At 49.5% G+C, this 21,407-nt stretch overlaps 1 protein-coding gene across 29 annotated transcripts in view; it reads right to left on the bottom strand.

Moving 5' to 3' along the window:
• Positions 1–21,407, bottom strand: part of LOC100350807 (uncharacterized) — a 110,217-nt gene that overhangs the window by 18,951 nt on the left and 69,859 nt on the right. For 24 of the 29 annotated variants that reach the window (XR_011382511.1, XR_011382514.1, XR_011382512.1 and 21 more), the window contains 2 exons: positions 17,670–17,763; positions 17,020–17,152 (listed from right to left, as the gene is read on the bottom strand). The gene's annotated coding sequence lies outside the window, so the exon portion shown is untranslated. Of the gene's footprint in view, positions 1–16,288; positions 16,429–17,019; positions 17,153–17,540; positions 17,764–21,407 lie in introns of all 29 variants that reach the window. The other 5 variants (XM_070058031.1, XM_070058023.1, XM_070058021.1 and 2 more) reach the window with 4 other exon arrangements.

Here is a 21,407-nt window from a genome sequence, read left to right as displayed (position 1 = left end):
TGAATAAATAAAATCTTTAAAATAAAAAAAAAACTAAACTGCATACAATTATGAACAGTACATAATACTTGATAATAAAATCAACACCTATGTTCCTGGTTTAGTGTTTACCATACTGACACGTCAGCCTTCTTTTACAGTGTACTCCTCCTTATGTAAAAGTTCACCATAAACCAGTGTTTTGTGTGTAACGCTGGCAGCAAACCTCACCCATCCAGTGTCTGCTGCATCTCCTGGTCCCCTCAAAGGATCACATCAGTGACTGAGCCACACCATCCATGCCGGATCCATGTCACCTAGGTGCAGCAATGGGAAGGGGGACCACGGCAGGCATGGGGTAGCTGAGGAGGGAGGAATCTATTCAGGGTTTCCAGGCAGTGAGACAAAGGCAGGATTTGTACCCAGGCCTGTGCTTCTCTTAGGGCAGATGCTTCCTCCCTCACACACCTGCCCCTGCATCTGAATTCAAGAGAAGGGACCCAAGCACGGAGAACAGCAGCAGGAGGGCAGCCGCCACCCCGGCGGGGCCTTCGGAGCAGGGGACGTGCCTGCCCACCCTCTTCCTAGCCCTCCTTCCTAACCTCGACAACGCACTGGGAACATTCCCTCATGACCACTGTCACGAGGGAGCTCCAGCAGACGGTGGGTCCTTGACCTGCTGGTTAAGATGCCAGTTCAGATGCTGGGTCCCACATCACAGCGCCTGGGTTTGGTACCTGGCTCTGGCTCCTGACTCCAGCTTCCTGCTGATGCATTTTCAGCAGTGACAGCTCGTCACTGGGCTCCTGCCACCCACGTGAGAGGCCTGGTTGTGTTCCCAGCTCTGGACTTCAGCCTGGCCCAGGCCCTTCCCCATACTCCTGGGCATTTGGGGTACCTGCAGATTTCCATGCTGGTTCTCTCTCTCTTTCTCTCTCTCTCTCCTTCTTGTTCTACCTCTTAAATGAATAACATTTTTCAAAGAAAGAAATATGGCCCGAGAGTGGACTGTGTCTGCAGCCTCAGACAGAGGATATGATGGCCATCTCCACCCTAGTCAACAACAGGCCTATGGCGGTGCAGGCTTGGCCTGCGGTCAGTTTACCCTGAGTGCTGAGAGACCCTGGGGGCTGCCACAGCCAATGTGCTTCAGCTCTGGGCTGTGGGGGTTTTCCTGCAGTGTTTCCTGGACCACATCTGCAAGGGAGATGCAGAAGATCTGGCCAACTCCCCCAGAGTTCCCTAGGGGAAGCAGATGTCACTCTCAGTCATCCAAGCATCCCACTGATGTAGATGGCGCAGATTACACAAGCCTGGCAATGAAGAGGTGAAGAGTCTGCCTCCTCAGAGCCCCCAGAGAGTCCAGTGTCCCAGGAAGCCAGCAGAGACCAGCCTGGCCCTCGTGCTGAATGTCAAGGTGACCCAGCTCAGCATGGTGCAATTCTCATTTCAGGTCCAAGCAAAAACATGCATTTTATATTCCCTGATAGGCTGGACCACAAACTCACAAGCTGTGCCCCAGCTTGGGGAAATTCAGCCATGAACTTTACAAGTAGACCCTCAGTTAACCCACGGATGACTTGATACAGACCCTGTTGCTGGCAAAGGGGCTCTGGAGAATGTGACCTTGACACACGTTATTCCCAGCCTGTTTTGCTTCATCCTGATTTGGACGGAGATGTATGTCCGAGAACCCTTAGGTAGGTAGTTGGTTGAGTGTGGAGGCAAATGCCTGCTGAATGCTGGGCCCAGCTGGGGAAGACAAGAGGCCCGGTAGGCAGCCCCTCAGCAGCCAATTGTTTCAAGGCCTCTGTCCCTGACAAGCAGGAAATGCAGATGCTTTGGAAGTCTTCCCACTAAAAGATAATAGCTGTTTAAAAAATCTCTTTTGAGATTTTTTTTTTTTTTAAAAGTCAGAGTTACACAGAGAGAGGAGAGGCAGAGAGAGAGAAAGGTCTTCCGTCCTATGGTTCATTCCCCAATTGGCCGCAACAACCAGAGCTGCACCAATCTGGAGCCAGGAGCTTCTTCTGGATCTCTCACACGGGTGCAGGGGCCCAAGCACATCTCCTGCTGCCTTCCCAGGTGCATTAGCAGGGAGCTAGATCAGAAGTGGAGCAGCCTGGACTTGAACTGGTGCTCGTATGGAGTGCCAGCATCGCAGGCTGTGGCTTAACCCACTGCACCACAAGGTCAGCCCCATCTCTCTTGAATTAAATCAGATATGTCTGTAGGCTAAATCCTGCTTGGGAGGTGGTGACTTTGTGATCTTGCTCTTAGATAATCTCTAAGGCCCTGTCTGCCTGGTTCTTTAGAAATCAAAGAAAAAAAAGGCTGTCATGTTCACATTTTCTTGGGGGTGCAATCCCAGGGAAATAAAAGAGTAGGGGGTACTGAAAGTGAGGCAGGCTGGGAAGAGGCGTGCAGGGCACAGGAGTGTGTTGTGAGCTGGCTGCTGCCCTGCAGGCAGTGAGGGTGTACTCCCATGGGATGTCTTCATGGAGGGTTTAGGAAACAGTCCTGTGCAGTGTTGAGAAGGAAGGCATGGGGGAAGGGAGAGTAATAGGAATAATGCCAGTTTCTTCCCATCTCTTCTATCCTACTGGTTCTGATCTATCCCATACCACAGTCAACCCCTGGGCTGCATCATTCATCCTGCCTAGGTAGCATCTGAGGAAGCCCAGGTCTCCATGGGGATACTGAGAGGGCCTGGCTCTTTCCTGGTAGAGGGTAACAGGCAACTCCTGGGGGCTGGTGGGAAAGCAGGTCAGGGCCCATGCGAACATGATGTCCACTTCAGCTATCAAACAATTCAGCATGAGACTGATCACTCCTCAGCATCAAAATTACAACTCTGCTCTTAAAAAAAGGCCATTTTCCTCTTCCTCGCCATCTGTTCATTGTGTTACCCCAGGATCCTTCAGATACACCTTTTCCTGTATACAAACAAGACACAAGAGAGCTGTGTGGTATCCAAGGGCTCACATTGGAGCATCAAGAAAGAAGAGGAGGAAGAAAAACTGGCCCTGCAGAGTGCCTGACCGCATGCAGAAAATCACAGGGGATCTGCCAACCATTCTCACTGGTATTAGTAAGAGAGCTGAGCAAGGTTCAGGATACAAAACCAATAAATAAAATCAATGAACAATCTGAAAATATAATCCAGGAAACAATTATATTCATTTAGGGATGACTTTAGCAAAATAAGGGCAGGATTTTACTCTGAAAACTACAAAATTTTGCTGAGGGAGATTAAAGAAGACCTAAATCAGGACAACAAACTACAGACTCTCGGACTAATCTGGCCCCCTGCATGCTTGGTAAATAAAGTTTTTTTGGAACACAGCTATACTCACTTATTGGCATATTACTTACAATGGTAGACATGAATGGTTCAGGAAGCCAAAAATATTTATCCTCTGGCCCTTTATAGAAACTTTGCCAACCCTTAATCTAAATACACCCACGTTCACTTTATAGTGCTAACATGACAGTTCTTCTCAAATTTAGCTACAAATCCAATGCCATTCCTAAAGAAAAGTCATTTGTAAAGAAAGAGTGCATCAGACTTCCTAGAGAAATTGGCAAACTTCGGCTAGCATTTATATAGAAATACAAGTAATTTAGAATAGCCAAAATACTTTCTAAACAGGACAAGATGAAAGAGGTTACACCAGCCAATTTCAAAAGTTAAATTCTGGGGCTGGCACTCTGGCTTAGCCGGTAAAGCTGCCGCCTGCAGTGCTGGCATCCCATATGGGCACCGGTTCAAGTCCCGGCTGCTCCACTTCCAATCCAGCTCTCTGCTATGGCCTGGGAAAACAGTAGAAGATGGCCCAAGTGTTTGGGCCCCTGCACCTGAATGAGAGACCCAGAAAAAGCTCCTGGCTCCTGGCTTTGGACCAGCACAGCACCAGCCATTGCAGCCAATTGAGGAGTGAACCAGCAAATGGAAGATCTCTCTCTCTCTCTCTCTCTGTCTCTGTCTCTCTCTGTCTCTCTGCCTTTCCTTCTCTCTTTGTGCAACTCTTTCAAATAAATAAATTTTGGAAAAAAAAGTTAAATTTTGTCCCAGGCACTTGTTAAAAAATGTCAAAGACAGGGCCCGGCGCTGTGGCTCAGCGGGTTAACGCCGTAGCCTGAAGCGCTGGTATCTGATATGGGTGCCCATTCTAGTCCCAGCTGCTCCTCTTCCAATCCAGCTCTCTGTAATGGCCTGAGAAAGCAGCAAAAGATGGCCCAAGTCCTTGGGCCCCTGCACCCGCATGGGAGACCTGGAAGAAGCTCCTGGATCCTGGCTTTGGATCAATGCAGCTCCGGCCATTGCGGCCAACTGGGGAGTGAACCATCGGACGGAAGACCTCTCTCTCTCTCTCTCTGCCTCTCTTCTCTGTGTAACTCTTTCAAAAAAATTCTTTAAAAAAATTTTCAAAGACAGATTGTATTCAGACTACCGGTGGTTGGAGAGGGACCCTGTGGTCTGAACTGGGCTCTACTCCACCCGAAGGCAGGAGACGTTTTAAATGCCGAGCCATGCCAAGGGAAGCGTGTTTGAGGACACTCTCTAGGGGGAGGCTGGGTAAAGGTGATCTTGGTATCCGGGTTTGCTAACCAGGTGGGGGCCTACCCTCCTATCAAGGGCTGGAAGACTGAGGGATGATTGCTTTTCAAAGGGATGTATCCAGCTCTGTACTGGCACGGACACATTTCAGAGAGACAAAGAAAGGAGCCCCAAGGACGAGTTTTCTAAGAACCGAAGGGAGGTTCGGGGCCCATGCTCCATGACATTGAGCTCTCGTGGGCAGGGCCTTTACGGGGCTGAGGTCAGCATACAGCTCATCATCCTGAGTTCACGGCCATGAGCTTTGAGAAGCTAGGCTAGTGTTTGTTGAAGCCTCTTTGTGTTTGTATGTGTGTGTGTGTTTGTGTAGGGGGAACCTGGTGGTGGCCTTTTCACGCCCACTTCAAAACCTCTTGCTGTCAATTGTTTGCAGAACAGCCAGCACAGTCACCGTCACCGTGACCCCCATACACAGAGCAGGTGCACCTTTGCTATCCCCACCCTGCCCCCACCCACAGCTGCATACCACACTTGTAGAACAAAGCCCTCACCAAACTCTCGGGGAGCTGGCCTCCTGCTTACGCCCCATGTCCTGCTATATCTAGGTCCTAACATTGTCCCCTTCATTACTCAGAGAGGGTCACTTTGTCCTTTTTGCTATTCCTCACCACACTGGGAAAATCCTCCCACCCTGGCTGGTGCACCCGCAGCTATCTGAGTGTCTGCAGATTGAGAGATTCATCCCCCACTCCAGGCCATCGCTCAGAGCAGCATCCACGCCCACACTCCCTTCCTTCCTGTTGCTTCTTACTCACAGCATTTGTCATCCCCCAAATTACTGTGCATATAGCAGGTACCCCCGTTTCCACAGGGGATCTGTTCCAAGATCCCTCAGCAGAGCCCTGAAACTGGAGATAATGTCAAACCCTGTGGGCACTTCTTCTTCCTATACGTACCTATGATGAAGTGTATCAGGCACAGTAGATTTACAACAACAACTTCACAACACAATAGAATGATTATGACGATTTAAAGTAATAAAAGTTATGCAAATGTGGCCTCTCCCTCTATTTCCCTCTCTCTAATTGCACCACACTCAGCCTTCTTGGACTGATGTGAGATAATGTCCCATTGTGAGGAGATGAGGGGAGGTTGAATGATGTAACTCCCTCTCTCTCTAACTTGGCCTCTTGAGTAAATAAATAAATCTTAGGAAAAAAAGAAATGCAAAAATAAAGCCCCCACCTCTCTCTGCTCCAGCTCTCCCCTCCCCAATGGCGCTGCTCTTACTGTTCATTCGTTCGTTCACCTACTGTGTGTTGGGCACTGGTTAGGGACTGGTTACGTGCATGCCCCCCCCCCCCCCAGCACAGACTGCTTGCTCGGCCTTGATTTGCAGCCAGCTGGAAAGGTTGTGGCTTTCTTTCCCCAGAGCCTCTCCATGGCCAGCAGGTTGGAGATGATTATGTGCAGGCCCTGCTGCAGTTGGAGCTCCTGACACACTTTGAATTCCTTTCAGTCACCAGGCCAGTAAGAAGTGGGCCGAGGAAGGGGAGGGGGTGATGCCCTTCTGCCCCTGGCGTTCAGTCTCAGGGTGGCGGCTTCGTAGCCCCCAGTAAATGAGCAGATCCCTAACTGGGGCACTAATCTTCCTGCAGAGCCCTTGACATTTTCCAGAACTTTCTTTTTAAATGTTTATTTATTTATTGTTTGAAAGGCAGATTTACAGAGAAGCAGAGGCAGAGAGAGAGGTCTTCCACCCACTTGTTCACTCCCCAAATGGTTGTGACAGCTAGAGCTGGGCCAATCTGAAGCCAGCAGCCAGGAACTTCTTCCAGGGGTCCAAGGACATGGGCTATCTTCCACTGCTTTCCCAGGCCATAACAGAGAGCTGGATCAGAAATGGAGCAGCCAGGACTTGAACTGGTGTCCATATGGGATGTCAGCACTGCAGGTGGCAGCTTTACCTGCTATGCCACAGCACTGGCCTCCAGAACTTTCTCTTAGCTACCCAGAGCAATCACACCTGCTCCCTCCTCCCAATCCAGTTTCTGACCTCGGAATTAATGTCTTTAAAAGAGGACCCATCAGGGCCCAGTGCTGTGGCACAGTGGATAAAGCTGTCGCCTGTGAAAGGGACATCCCATAGGGCCCTGGTTGGGATCCTGGCTGCTCCACTTCTAATTGTGCTCCCTGCTAATGCACCTGAGAAAGCAGCAGAGGATGGCCCAAATGGGATTAGGCCCCTGCCACCCATGTGGGACACTTGGAAGGAGCTCCTGGCTTTGGCCTGGCCAACCGTAGCCATTGCAGTCACTTGGGGAGTGAACCAGAGGATGGAAGGTATCTGGGTGTGTGTGGGTCCCTCTGTAAACTCTGCCTTTGAAAAAAGTAAACAAAATCTTAAAAAAGAGGCGCCATCACACACCCTGGGAAACAGCAGGTGCTGGCATTAGTGCCTGGATCCCTGCCACCCATGTGGGAAACCCGGATGGAGTTCCTGGCTCCTGCCTTCAGTCTGGCCCAGCCCTACCTGTTGTGGGCATTTGGGGAGTGAACCAGCACATGGGAGGCCTCTGTCTGTTTCTTTCTCGTGTGTCTTTCAAATACTTTTTTTTTAAACAGGAAACAGACACCAGAACTCCTTCTCCTTCTCTATTTCCCATCTACTGCCTTCCCTTTCTTTAAATATTCTATTTATTTATTGAGCAGCAGAGTTACAGATAGAGAGAGGCAGAGAGAGAGAGAAAGGTCTTCCAGCTGCTGGTTTACTCCTCAAATGGCCACTACAGCTAGAGCTGAGCCAGTCCAAAGCCAGGAGCCAAGAGCTTTTTCCTGGTCTCCCATGCAGGTGCAGGGACCCAAGCACTTGGGCCATCTTCTACTGCTTTCCCAGCTCATAAGCAGAGAGCTGGCTGGGAAGAGGAGCAGCCAGGACTTGAATCAGTGCCTATATGGGATGCCGGCACCACAGACAGAGGCTTAGCCTACTATGCCACAGTCACGGCCCCCTGCCTGCTCTTTTCATGAGGAAGCTCTGTGAACACACAGGGAGGTGGCACTCACCACCTACAAACCCAGAGGAGGGATCTCAGGAGGAGCGGCCCCCTCGAGTCCCTTGATCGGAGACTCAGCCTTGGAGGATGCCCATGTGCATTGCACTTGGCCATGGTGACCCCAGCACACACCACCACCACCACCACCAGGGAGAACACCAGTCCCCTAGCGTCCACAGGAAGTGGGCAGGCAAGCTTCCTGGACCGTTACTGCATCTGGCACAGCCAGCTTTTAAGATCCCAAGGCGGGTTTAGTTATGGCTGCTGGCAACCACGCAGCTTTCCTTTGTAGAGCACTTCTGACTTTCCCCCTGGGATGGCACGAAAATGGCACAGAGGGCGAGTGGCCGCTTCTGATGGGCCACTTGGGTGTAGTCTCCCTTGCTCCTGGTCTAGGGCTGCTGAGTTAGTGATGGAAACTTATTCTTAGCTTCCTGGGCTTTCAGTATTCTGAGTCCTCAGCAGGCAGGAGCGAGCCACAGTGTGGAACTTGAGGACAAATGCTTTCTGGTCCAGGAGATTTGCTTTATAGCATATTCTTTTATGGAAACTCTTTTTTCTTACAGAATTTTTTATTTTTAATTTTATGTGAAAGGCAGAGAGCGAGAGCAAGAGAGAGAGAGATTCTCCATCTACTACTGGTTCACTCCCCAAATGGCCTCAACGCCAGGGCTGCACCAGGCTGAAGCCAGGGCCAGGAGCTTCTTCCAGGTCTCCCCCATGGGCTCAAGGGACAAGCACCTGGTCCATCATCCCCTGCTTTCCCAGGAGCCTTAGCGGGGAGCTGAATTGGAAGCAGCGCCTCTTGGTACTTGAACCACTCCCCCACCCCATGGGAGGCTGGCACTGCCAACAACAGCAGCTCACCCTGCTACACCACAGCGCTGGCCCCCAGCAGGGCGATTTCAATGAAAATGTAGACCAATTTCAACAATGGGAGGAAGAGGCACCCCTGTCACCCCTGTAATCCAGTCCTTCAAGCTCCAGGCTGCATAAAGGAGACACCAGACAGATGTTTGCCAAATGAATGAGGCATTCATTTTTTTTTTAAGATTTATTTATTTGAAAGGCAGAGTTATAGAGAGGCAGAGGCAGAGAGAGAGAGAGAGAGAGAGAGAGAGAGAGGTGTCTTTCATCTGCTGGTTCACTCTGCAGATGGCCACAATGGCCGGGGCTGTGTGAAGAATTCATTTCTGCCACACTGGTTTGTCTGTGCTCCCCAAAGGCTCATGGGTTGAAATTTGATGCCCTTGTCAGGTGTTAGGAGGGTGGAAATTCAATTTGACCCTGGTATTTAAAGGTCAGATCTTTGGAAGGTGACTAGGATTAAACAAAATCATAGAGCTACTAGGACTAAAATACTGGTGGATAATTGGTAGCGGGGCAGGAGAAGAAGAGGAGGGAAGAGGGAGAGGGAGAGGGAGAGGGAGAGGGAGAGGGAGAGGGAGAGGGAGAGGGAGATGCACAAGGAGGCAGCAGGTGCAGGTGCAGACATTCAGGTCTCCCTGCCTGGAAGAAATCTGTCACCAGACGCAGGCCCTTGAACTTCTACACCTGTGAGCTAAATAACCCCTTTCCTTTACAAAGTTATCCAGCCTTGGGTATTTTGTGATAGTAAGCAAAATAGACCAATATATGACATAATCCAGTTTTCTCTCTTGTGTCTCTAGAATTTCTTTGGATCCAGTAGATCCTGGGAATCCTCTGGGGGAGCATAATTAGAGACCCTGTGTGTTGCTTTCACATAAACCTGACTCCTTTGAGTCTCATATTGAAATGATTGCATTGGAGGGAAGGTATTACTGGTTTTTTTAAAAAGATTTATTTTTTTATTTATTTTGAAAGAGTTACAGGGAGAGAGGAAGAGAGAGTCTTCCATCTGCTAGTTCACTCCCCAAATGGCAGCAACAGTCAGGGCTGGACCAGGCCAAAGCTAGGAACCAGGAATTTCTTCTGGGTCTCCCATGTGGATACAGGGCCCAAGCACTTGGGCCATCTTCCTCTGCTTCCCCAGGCACATTAGCAGGGAGCTGGATCAGAAGTGGAGTATCCAGGACTTGAACCAGAGCCCATATGGGATGCTGGTGCCACAGGCAGAGGCTAAACCTACTATACCACAGCACCAGCCCTAGGTATTACTATTTTTGTAAGAAAATAGACATAGAGAGAAAATACAGCTTACTCTAAGTTTAGATGTCTAGCTGGTCAGTGTTCAGAAGCTTAAAGAAAATGGCCTAGGTTTACTCTAAGTTTAGATGTCTAGCTGGTCAGTGTTCAGAAGCTTAAAGAAAATGGCCTAGGTTCATCAGACACAACTGGGATCAAAGTTCTTTTGGGGGGATGAACTGTCTCTTTTATTAATTTTTTAATGTTTTATTTTTTTATTTGAAAGAGTGACAGAGAGGGGTGCGTGCGCACACAAGCGCGCGCGCACACACACAAACACACACACACAGATCTTCCATTCACTGGGTTATTCCTCAAATGCTATGCATGGACCAGGCCAAAGCCAGGAGCCAGGAACTCCATCCGGGTTTCCTACATAAGTGGCAGGAACCCAAGTACTTCAGCCATCAACTACTGTCTTCCCAGGCACATGCAGCAGGATTTGGATCAAAAGCAGAGGTGGAGGCCAGTGCTGTGGCACAGAAAGTTAGGCCTCTGCCTGCAGCACCCACATCCCAGGTGGGCGTCAGTTCGAATCCCAGCTGCTCCACATCCGATCCAGCTCCCTGCTATGGCCTGGGAAAGCAGTGGATGATGGCCCAAGTCCTTGGGCCCTGCACCCATGTGGGAGACCTGGAAGAAACTCCCGGCTCCATTCTGCTGATGACCTTGGACTGTCCGAGCCACTGAGGGAATCCTGGGCAGCTGTCCTTTCTCCAGAGTGCCATCCTGCTTCTCATCTGCTACACCCGAGTGCCTGGAGATCACTTTCTGCGGACTGCATGGAGCCATGTCTCCAATCTCACGGTGCAAAAGTGAAGCCACCACAGTGGCTAGGACTCAGCCCGCACACCAGGGGTCTCTGAGACCGACCCACAGCATGCTGGGAGAAGCACAAATGGTGTTGGAAAGGAAACTTTGTCTGCTCAGAGACCAGCTCTCTGTTGCATCTTAAACAACCCTAGGTTGAGGTGAAGGTTAGACATGGCCCCTTCCCATACCCCTACCCCGTTACCTTCACGCGGCCTAGCCAGCACCTGCGCCATCCCCCACGCTGCCCGGAACATACCTTCCCTTCCCTGAAGCCCATGTGCACGCCCCAGGACAGGATCTAAGCTCCTACACCCTCTCCAATCATCTTGACCTTGTCTTTGTCTCCCTTCTCACCTGCTGCACTACCAAAAACAATCAGATTAAAAAAATCGACAAGAACTTGCCCTTATCTTGTTTGTCTTAAATTCAAAAGGATGAAGGATTAAGGTAGACAAATATTTAATTTGCCTCTTGGCCAAAACAGGGGAGACCAATGTAGAGAAATACTTAATAAATATTTAATCTGTCCTGTTTCCAAAGGAAGAATGATTAAGGTAGACAAAGAATGATAACATTTAAGGTAGGTCAACATTAAGTTCTTTTTTTTTTTTAAGATGTATTATTTATTTGAGAGTTAGAATTACAGAGAGATGGAGAAGAAATGTCTTCCATCCGCTGGTTTACTCCCCAGATGGCCACCATGACTGGAGCTGGGCCGATCTGAAGCCAGGAGCCTCCTCTGGGTCTCCCACGTGGTGCAAGGGCCCAAGGACTTGGGCCATCTCCTACTGCTTTCCCAGGCCATCAGCAGAGAGCTGGATTGGAAGAGGAGTAGCCGGGACTCGAACCAGTGCCCATATGGGATGCTGGGCCAATTCTGTGTTTTTTTCTTCCCAAATCACCTGTCCGACCATGGGAAGGCATTGGTAAGTATTAGCTAGGGAGGTGTGTTTCTCCCCCACCTTCCTCTTCTGCCTGGTACCCTGGGCTGAGGGATGGGGCTTTCTACAGCCATTGATTAAGAAAGGACTCAAGGCTCAGCCTTTAACTTCCAAACAGACTTTTCCCAGCTCATGGCAGGGATGGCAGCTTTTGAAGAAGATGGCATGAAAGAACAGCCACCATTCAACCAGACTCAACATCCAGCCCAGGGCCAGGGCAAAGGAGAGGCAGCTGGGGGAGTGGGTCCCAGAGACACAGTGCATGCCCTGCCTGTGACCACACCAGGGTGGTGCCCCAGGAAAGGGGGCAGGCAACAGAACCCCCAGGTAAGTAGGGGGGTCGTCGAGCAAGGAAAAGGACACTGTGCTCCCTTCTTGCGGTACCCAGGAAAGTGACTTCTCTGTGGGTCCCCCTACTGCCCACAGCTCACCGTGACAGCAACAGAGGAGACACCAGCGTTGTCTCCTGGGCTCCTAGGGGTGCATGTGTCCAAGAGGAAGGAGACCAAGTCCCTTAAGATTAGAGTGATGCATGTCTGGTTATGTATGTAGTCCTGAATTATGATTTAAAAGTGTGTTCCCCCTGCGTGGGAGACCCAGAAGAAGCTCCTGGCTCCTGGTTTCCGATCAGCACAGCTCTGGCCATTGTGGCCAATTGGGGAGTGAACCAGCGGATGGAAGACCTCTCTGTCTCTCTCTCTCTGTCTCTCCTCTTCTTCCTATGTAACTCTGACTTTCAAGTAAACAAATAAATATATATTTTTTAAAAAAAGTGTGTGCCCTTTTCAACCCATTCTGAGTTTTTGTCAATGATGTGGACCTGGCTCTACACATTTGGCAAAACTCATCTAAGAGACACTTGGGTGAATTTTCTTCCATGTATCTCGCACCTCAGGTCTGATTTAAACACACACACACACACACACACACACACACTATGCTGAACCTAGTGATAAGAAAAGGAGAGAGAGACACCTTCCATCTCCTCATTCTCTTCCCAAATACCCACATCAGCCAGGGCTGGACCAGGCCGAAGCTAAGAGCCTGCCACTCCATCTGGGTGTCCCCCATGGTGGCAGGGCCTCCAGTATTTCAGCCGTCATCCCCCTCTTCCCAGGAGCATTAGCAGAGAGCTGGATCAAAGCCGAGCAGCCGGAGGGGCACTCTGGTGTTGGATGCGGGGATCCCAAGCAGCAGCTGAACTCACTGCACCGCAACACCCACCCCCCAAACTTCTTATTAACTACAATAATTTTTTGTACTGCCTTTTGTCCTGGCTGCTTAACCCCTCAACCCATAGGCCGCACCTTAGCCAAGTGACAGAGCTGATCGTCAACGATGGGGCAGGAATGAGTCCCTGCCCACCATGCCTGGGAAGCACGTTTTGCCTGTTGTTCCTGAGTGTTAAACACGTGTGCTTTAATAGAGCCCCAGGGAAAAGCAGGCAAACTCTCCCAAACTGTCACGAAACAGCGGGCAATTCTTCTACCAAATCACGGTGCAAACTCTCCAGGACAGGCAAGGTCGTGCACCTGCCAAGGATGGGGTGAATGCTGTGGCGCTGCAGGTTACACCGCCACCCAGCACTCCCGCCTCCCATATCAGAGTGCCGACTTGAGTCCCGTCTCCTGGGCTTCCAATCCAGGCCCCTGCCAGTGCACCTGGGAGACAGCAGACAATGGTCCATGGGGGAGGTCCAGATGGAGTTCTGGGGTCCCGGCTTTGCCCTGGTCCAGCCTGGCAGTTGCAGGCATTTGGGGAGTGAACCCATGGATAGTAGCTCTTTCTGTCTTCTTCTCTTTCTCTGTCCATTGATCTCTCAAATAAATAATATTTCAAAAAATAATAAATATGATTAAGGAAATCTGATGAGCAAGCTGTGGGTCTAGCATATGGGGACGATTGATAAAGTCTAAACACAGATTGGATATTACTGGTTATCAATGCCGTGTGTTCTGATTTTGAGAAGTGTACTGAAATTACATGAAAAGAATCCATGTTCTCAGAAAATCTATGCCAAAGTATTCATGGATAAAGGGACATGATGAGTCCAGCTACTTTCAGATTATTAAATAAAAATGTGTGTGTGTGTGTGTGTTTGTATGGATGTGTGTAGAGAAAGATGAAGACCAGAGAGAGGGAAAAGGGAGAGAATACGAATGGGAATGCAACTCCAATAGGGCAAATGTTAATGTCTGGTGAGTCTGAGTGAAGGAACTACAGGACTTTTTCAAACTATTCTGTAACTCCTCTGTAAGTGCAAAAACTATATCATAATCAAAAGGTTTTAAAGAGCCTTATTACTGGTCGGCAAGCACATGAAGAACTGTCCAGCACCATCAGACATTAGGGAAATGCAAAGCACAAGGGATGGCCGGCGCCGCGGCTCACTAGGCTAATCCTCCGCCTTGCGGCGCCGGCACACCGGGTTCTAGTCCCGGTCGGGGCGCCGGATTCTGTCCCGGTTGCCCCTCTTCCAGGCCAGCCCTCTGCTGTGGCCAGGGAGTGCAGTGGAGGATGGCCCAGGTGCTTGGGCCCTGCACCCCATGGGAGACCAGGAAAAGCACCTGGCTCCTGGCTCCTGCCAACGGATCAGCGCGGTGCGCCGGCCGCAGCGCGCCGGCCGCGGCGGCCATTGGAGGGTGAACCAACGGCAAAGGAAGACCTTTCTCTCTGTCTCTCTCTCTCACTGTCCACTCTGCCTGTAAAAAAAAAAGCACAAGGGGACACCCTGTAAGAAGTCCATTGTCAAAAATATAGACAACCCTTGTCAATACAGTCTTGGAGAAACTGGACCTGCATGGCAGTTTCTTAAAAAGGTAGGCACCAAGTTATCATTTACCCCAGCAATTCCACTCCTAAATATACACCTACGAGAACTGAAAACAGATACCAAACATACCCTTCTGAAACACAAATGTTTATACTAGCATTATGCATATTAAGTAAAAGGTAGAAGCTAACCAGATGTCCATGGATGGCTAGGCAAAGTGCAACATATTCATACACTGTGGTATTCAGCAATAAAGAGAAGCACTGACACATTGCACAACACAGGCACACTTTGGAAACACCTCTGTAAGAAAGAAGCCAGGGGCCAGCATTGTGGAGTAGCAGGTAAAGCCACTGCCTGCAGTGCACACATCCCATGTGCACACTGGTTGGAGTCATGACTGCTCCACTTCCTATCCATCTTTCTGCTATGGCTCGGGAAAGCAGTGAAGGATGGCCTAAGTCCTTGGGCCTCTGCACCCGCATGGGAGACCCAGAAGAAGCTCCAGGCTCCTGCTTCGGATCACAGCAGCTCTGGCTATTGTGGCCAACTGGGGAGTGAACCAGTGGATGGAAGACCTTTCTCTCTCTCTCTCTCTCTCTCTCTGCCTCTACCTCTCTCTGTGTAACTCTGATTTTTAAATAAATAAATAAATCCTCCAAAAAATATTGGATGAGACCAGGCTGTGGTCCCTGGTGGCAGCACCTATGTATTCACCTACATCATCCAGAAATCCCCCCCACCATCAACACACGCTCTGAAATAATGTTCAGTAAGCTATCTAGTCACCCTTATCCAGCCTGAATGTCCACCAGAATTACACATCACAATCACATGTATATTGTCATATCTTTCATATTTTTATATTGACTTCTTCTTTTTTTGGACAGGCAGAGTGGACAGTGAGAGAGAGAGACAGAGAGAAAGGTCTTCCTTTACCATTGGTTCACCCTCCAATGGTCACCATGGCCAGGGCGCTGCGGCCAGTGCACCATGCTGATCTGACGGCAGGAGCCAGGTACTTATCCTGGTCTCCCATGGGGTGCAGGGCCCAAGTACTTGGGCCATCCTCCACTGCACTCCCTGGCCACAGCATAGAGCTGGCCTGGAAGAGGGGCAACCGGGACAAAATCCGGTGCCCCGACCGGGACTAGAACCCGGTGTGCCGGCGCCGCAAGGCGGAGGATTAGCCTAGTGAGCCACGGCACCGGCCTTGACATCTTTTTCATACTCTGAAATTACAGATGATCTCCAAGGAATGGTAGGGACAAGTCCTGATCACTTCATGGGGGGAAACCTTCCTGTGTATGACACAATCGCACTGACACTGCTCGCCTCAAACTTGGTAGTGTTTGTACAGCAAATAATATCTAGAAGGTGCAGCAGGAGGGAGCTAAGATGTTCTGGCTGTCAGCACTGCACTCAGACACTGATGAGAACAGCTATTCCTACACCACACCACAGGATCTAAGGAAGCAGGTGAGTGACCACAGTGCCTGGCATGAGAACAAGAAGAAAAGACACTCTGAGGAATGCAGGAAGAAAAGAGGACAGCCATACCCACCTCTCAGATCCAAGTAGCAGGGAAAGGGGTGTCTGGTTTTCTGCTTGGAGGAGAGAGGAGGAATTGCACCCAGACCTTTGATGTTAAACCCAGTACCAGGCTCACTACTATGAAACATGGTGCCAGACAGGGCCCCAGGGCCATTGCTCCCAAGCCAGTGGCTACAGACTGAGCCCAAGTGTCCTCTTTAGCGAGGTGTCAAGGGGACTGCCTCAACCATCCCTTTCTCAATCTTGGAAAGAATACAGAACAAGACCCCAGCCACTGAGAAACAAAGTGATTTCAGGATTGTGCCCTGTGACTCAGTGCCCGTCTGATAAATACCTGACACTGTTCCTATCCCAACATTTCCCTTCCCCAAGCCCCTGCTTCTTGATTGACCCCAGTGCCAGGAGTGCCAGGTGGAGACCTGTGACCCACGTTAATCAGACTTACATTCCAAACAGCATCACTGATGGATGATGGAAGTGAGTCCACTTCAGGACCGGAAGCATGGGTCTTGGGCTCCAGAAGTGATTGCCATTTTGGCACTGGTGGCGTGGTACTTGGCATCTGGCTCAGCACCAGGAACAGGACTGCAATGATAGACTATCCCTACTTAGGCACTTCCTCAGTTAACTTTGAACAAAACACCAACCGCAGCATTAGGACAAACCTGGGCTTGGAGCACTCTCTAGTGCTAAAACAGTGACAACACATCAACAGCAGACTTATGTTGCAATCTAGAGCTGAAACAGCCCAAGTGTCCATATGCTCTGAAAATAGACTGCTTGGAATTTCTGGAAGGAAAGTTAAAAACAAAGCCACAATTTGAAGGCTCAAGGAAACAATCCCTAAAGTTGAAGATGATGTAGTGCACTTACAAGCATCAAGAACTTTCAAGTAACCACAACCTCACTTAAGGAACAAAGTAAGTTTTCAGAGGTCAGACAGACGGCAACTGACATGTACAGATTCTCAGATGTAGAATTAAAAAGAGCTGCTGTATTGCAACTCACTAAGCTTCAAGAGAAGATGGCACAACTATTCAATACTCAGAGGAGGAGGCTTACTAGAGATGAAGGTAGTTTTCTTTTTTTAAAAAGTATTTATTTATTTGAGAGGTAGAGTTACTGATAGTGAGAGGGAGAGACAGAGAGAAAGGTCTTCTTTCATTGGTCACTCACCAAATGGTTGCAATGGTGGGGCTGTGCCGATCCGAAGCCACGAATCAGGAACTTCTTCCAGGTCTCCCATGCAGGTGCTGGGGCTCAAGGATTTGCCCCATCTTCTACTGCTTTCCCAGGCCATAGCAGAGAGCTGGATGGGAAGAGGAGAAGCCAGAACTAGAACTGGCGCCCATATGGGATGCCAGCACCTCAGGCAGAGAATTAAACTACTGCACCACGGTGCCGGCCCTCAAGAAATGAAGGTAATTTTCAAAAACCAAACAGAAATCTTTAAGCTAAAATTATACTAACCAAAACTTAGACTATGATAGAATGTATCAATGGGAAACTATATCAAACAGAAGAAGCAGTAAACTCAAATATAGGCTATTTGAAAATGAACATATGGAGGAGCAAAAAATAAAAAAAATTCCAACAAGTATGAAAAGGCTTACGTGTATTTTAGGATTCTTTGAAAGGTACACACATCTGGTGTATCTCTTCAGTGCAGTGGTTAAGACACTGGTGAGGATACTCACATTTCATATTGCAGTGCCTGGGTTTGAGCACTAGCTCTGCTTCTGAATCCAATTTCCTGATAATGTACACCCTGGGAGGTGTCAGATGATAGCTGAAGTATTTGGGCCCTTGTCACCTATGTGAGGTACCTGGATTGAGCTCTGGGCTCCTGGCTTTCACTTGTCTCAGCTCCAGCTGTGTGGGCATCTGCAGAGTGGACCAGCTGATAAAAGATCTCTCTACCTTCAAACAATAAAAACAAACAAACATATCTACATTATTGTGGGTCAAGAGGAACTGAGAATATTAAATTGGTAGTCAGTACACACAACTAGATAATACAGAACCATCCTGAAGTCTGCAGAAAGGTACAGTGATCCAAGTGACAGGAAGGCATGGGGTCACCAATTAGATTTGATTCAACCAAGTCCATCCCGGGATGTATTAAAATCAAATTTGTCTCCAGGGAAAAGATGAGTCTCAACATTGCAAGAGAAAGGAAGTGAATGACACACCAGACTGTCCCAGTTCACTTCTAGAGTGATAGGGCAGGATTTACAGATGGCACGAAAAGAGATGTGATTCTCACAATGTTCTTGGAGAACCTGCTGACCAGGGATATTGGATCTAGCAAAGTTATCATTCTGTTATGGAGGACAGATAATGTTATTCTCTGAAAAACAAGAGGTGAGAGAGGTTATTGTCTTATAGATCTGTCCTACAAGAAAGGAAGTTTTTTAAACTGGAAGAAAGAGATGCTAATGAGTAAGAAAAAATATTAGAATGTGGAAAACTCACTGGTACAAGTCACTAAATACACAAATTCAGAATGCTCCCATATTGTAAACAAGGACATCCACAATCCATATGTTTAGTATGAAGAATAACAAGCAAAAGAATTAAGAATAATAATTCCACTAAAAATAATAGATAATATAGATTTAAAAGTAGACATCAAAAATTCAAAATGTAGGAAGGAAAGGAGTATAATTTTAGTGTTCTTTATTAGTATGTATCTCTTGTTTTTTTTTTTTGTTTGTTTTTGAAGAATTTATTTGAGAGGTAGAGTAAAAGACAGTGAGAGGAAGAGACAGAGGGGAAGGTCTTCTGTCCGTTGGTTCACTCCCCAGTGGCTGCACTGCAGAGCTGCGCGGATCTGAAGGCAGGAACCAGGTGCTTCCTGCCGGTCTCCCAAGTGGGTACAGAGGCCCAAGGACTTGGGCCATCTTCTACTGCTTTCCCAGACCATAGCAGAGAGCTGGATTGGAAGAGGAGCAACCGGGACCAGAACTGGCACCAATATGGGATGCTGGCACCGCAAGCAGAGGATTAACCTAACATGCCATGGACCAAGCCCCTTGTTTTTTCCTTATGCCAAGATGTCTACATGTCAAACAAGCTTTTGATAAGCCAAAAATGTTTTAGTAAGACTCATGGTAAACACAAAGCAAAACTCTATAATATAATAACCAAAGACAATAAGTGGAAAATTAAAATACACAACTAGGTAAGATCATTTAGCCACAAAAAAGATTATAGAGAAGAAAAATGGTTCAAGTCCTTGGGCCCCTGCACCCACATGGGAGACCTGGAAGAAACTCCTGGTTCCTGGCTTCAGATAGGTGCAGCTGAGCCAATTGGGGAGTGAACCAGCAGATGGAAGACCTCTCTCTCTCTGCCTCTCCTCTCTCTGTGTAACTCTGAATTTCAAATAAATAAATATTTTTTTAAAAAAACCTTTCAAATTTGAACAAGTGGTATTAAGGCCCATGAGCAGTTTGTTTTGGTGAAGACTACAAGTGCTCACTAGAAAAAAAAAAATGTGTACACAGTGTAACAGTGTAGTGATATATATATATATATATATATAGTAATAGAAAGGCTCTACAGCTCCACTAATTAATGTTTTTATATATGTACATATATATGATTTGTTTATTTGAGAGTAAGAGTTACATAAAGAGAGCAGTAGAGAGAGAGAAAGAGAGAGAGAGAGAGAGAGAGAATCGTCCATCTGGTTCATTCTCCAACTCTCCCGGATGCACAGCGTTGTGGGCCAGACAGCATCCACTCCCGAGTCTTGGCTCCTGCCCCTGAGCAGGGCCCCCAGGTGTGAGAGGTGTTTCCTGCTGGCTCAGTAACTCTTCTGTCCCCTGATAGCTGTGGAAGAGGAGGTCTGGGGATGAGCATTTATCACCCTCGGTCTCTTTCTGGACTAAACAGGCCATCAACTCCACACCGAATGTGTGAGAATCCCATGGTTTTCAACTTATTGGTATTTATTTGCATTCTATTGTTTGCTAGCAAGTCTGCAGGGCAGGGAGACTAAAGAGAAACTGCCCACGCCCGTGACCTTCAGGTGATGAGGCGAACAAGGCTGCCATGAGGACTGGGAAGAAACTGACAGGCAGGACAACGCCATGGCCGCATGGCTTTAAGGGGTGCAGGGAGGCCTCCTGCCCCCGTGTCTGGGGAGAAGTTTCTCCAGGGGTTGGTGAGTGCTGTGTCAAGGTAGGGCAGGACAGCAGAGGGGGACACCTGCATGGGTTCCTGGGCACAGGAGGGGCTCCTTACAACGAGGAAGTGGAACAGAGAGTGCTGTGGTGCATGTGCAGGGGATGGGGACGCTGGACTCTGTGGTACCAGGCAGGCTGCAGATGAGACTTGGGTTGTCACTGCCCTGACCATGATGGGGTGAGCAGGAGAGGCTGTCCTGGGGCCTGAGGCAGGGCAGGGAGGGGCTGGAGACAGGTGCATCTTTTGTTCCTCATCCACCTCCAGGGTCCTGACAGAGGAGGAGATGGCCAACAGGTGGGATCGTCACCTGACAGTAGGGGACAGAAGCCACGTTGCAGAGGTGAGTTCATCCCTCCCCCCGGGCGTCCTCCATGCTGGGCCAGGTTGGCAGGGGCTGTGCAGCCAGCTGCCTTGTCACCCAGAGCAGATTCATCCCGGGTGCCTCCTGAACCCATCAGCCTGGGGCCATCGTGTCAGCCTCACCAATGAGCACTGCTCTGAAGGCAACAAGAGTTCTTGAAGGAGTGCAGATTTCCGCCTTGCCATGGGGCTGTGCCCGCTGCAAGCCCACCTGACTGCACCAAAGCAGCCCAGCAAGGCGGGGTGGGAAAATGGGGGGACACTTGGTGCCATCTCAGTGTAGCCTGCATGCCATGAGGTGACAGTGACAAGGACCGGGTGCTTCAGGCGTGGAGCTTCTAGTCCTGGGGGAGGCCTGGAGCACACCCACCTTGGGCACACACGTATGATGCACATAGAGAAATACATGTGCACCCCACAGTAGAAGACAGCTCCCCCTCCCCGGAGTAAGCAGCGAGGAAGTAGCAGGAAGGCAGCCAAAGCTGGAAGCCTTGAGGCTGGGCCAACCCTGCTGGGGTCCCTGGGCTCTGCAGAGCCCGTGCTGACCACGAGCAGCCCAGGGGCTGGAAGGGCTGAGCTGCTGCTGGCAGTGACCCCTGCATCCCTCAGGGGTGGGTGTCCCGGTGATCAGCACCCCGGGAAACTGTGGGCCTGTGGCTGCTCCTGCCCGATGCATGCTGTCCCTGTCCTTATGGTCAGCAGCAGCCCGGTGTTACCAGCGTGCGGCTCAGGAGCTGGTGCCCAGGAGTTCTCAGTGCTCTGTGCCTGAAGCCATGGTCAGTGTCAGGACAGGGCCCTGGCTCCCGCTCTGGACAGTCTGGACCACGCTGGCTTGAGGTCCTATGCAGGTGGTGCTCAGCGGGCTGCTCCCCTCCCCCCATCCCAGGAGGATGCCGGTGTCCACCTCCTAAAACTCCTGGGAAGAAGGGCTGGAACAGAGCAGGAGGGGTCGGCAGGGGTTGGGAGTGCTAGGGTGGGGCCTGTGGTAGGACAGGAGGCTGCAGCCTTGG

This window comes from Oryctolagus cuniculus, chromosome 15 (genome assembly GCF_964237555.1).
Source record: "Oryctolagus cuniculus chromosome 15, mOryCun1.1, whole genome shotgun sequence".
NCBI lineage: Eukaryota > Metazoa > Chordata > Mammalia > Lagomorpha > Leporidae > Oryctolagus > Oryctolagus cuniculus.
Note: the sequence above shows the minus strand (reverse complement) of the source record. Positions and strands in the feature narration are given on the sequence as shown.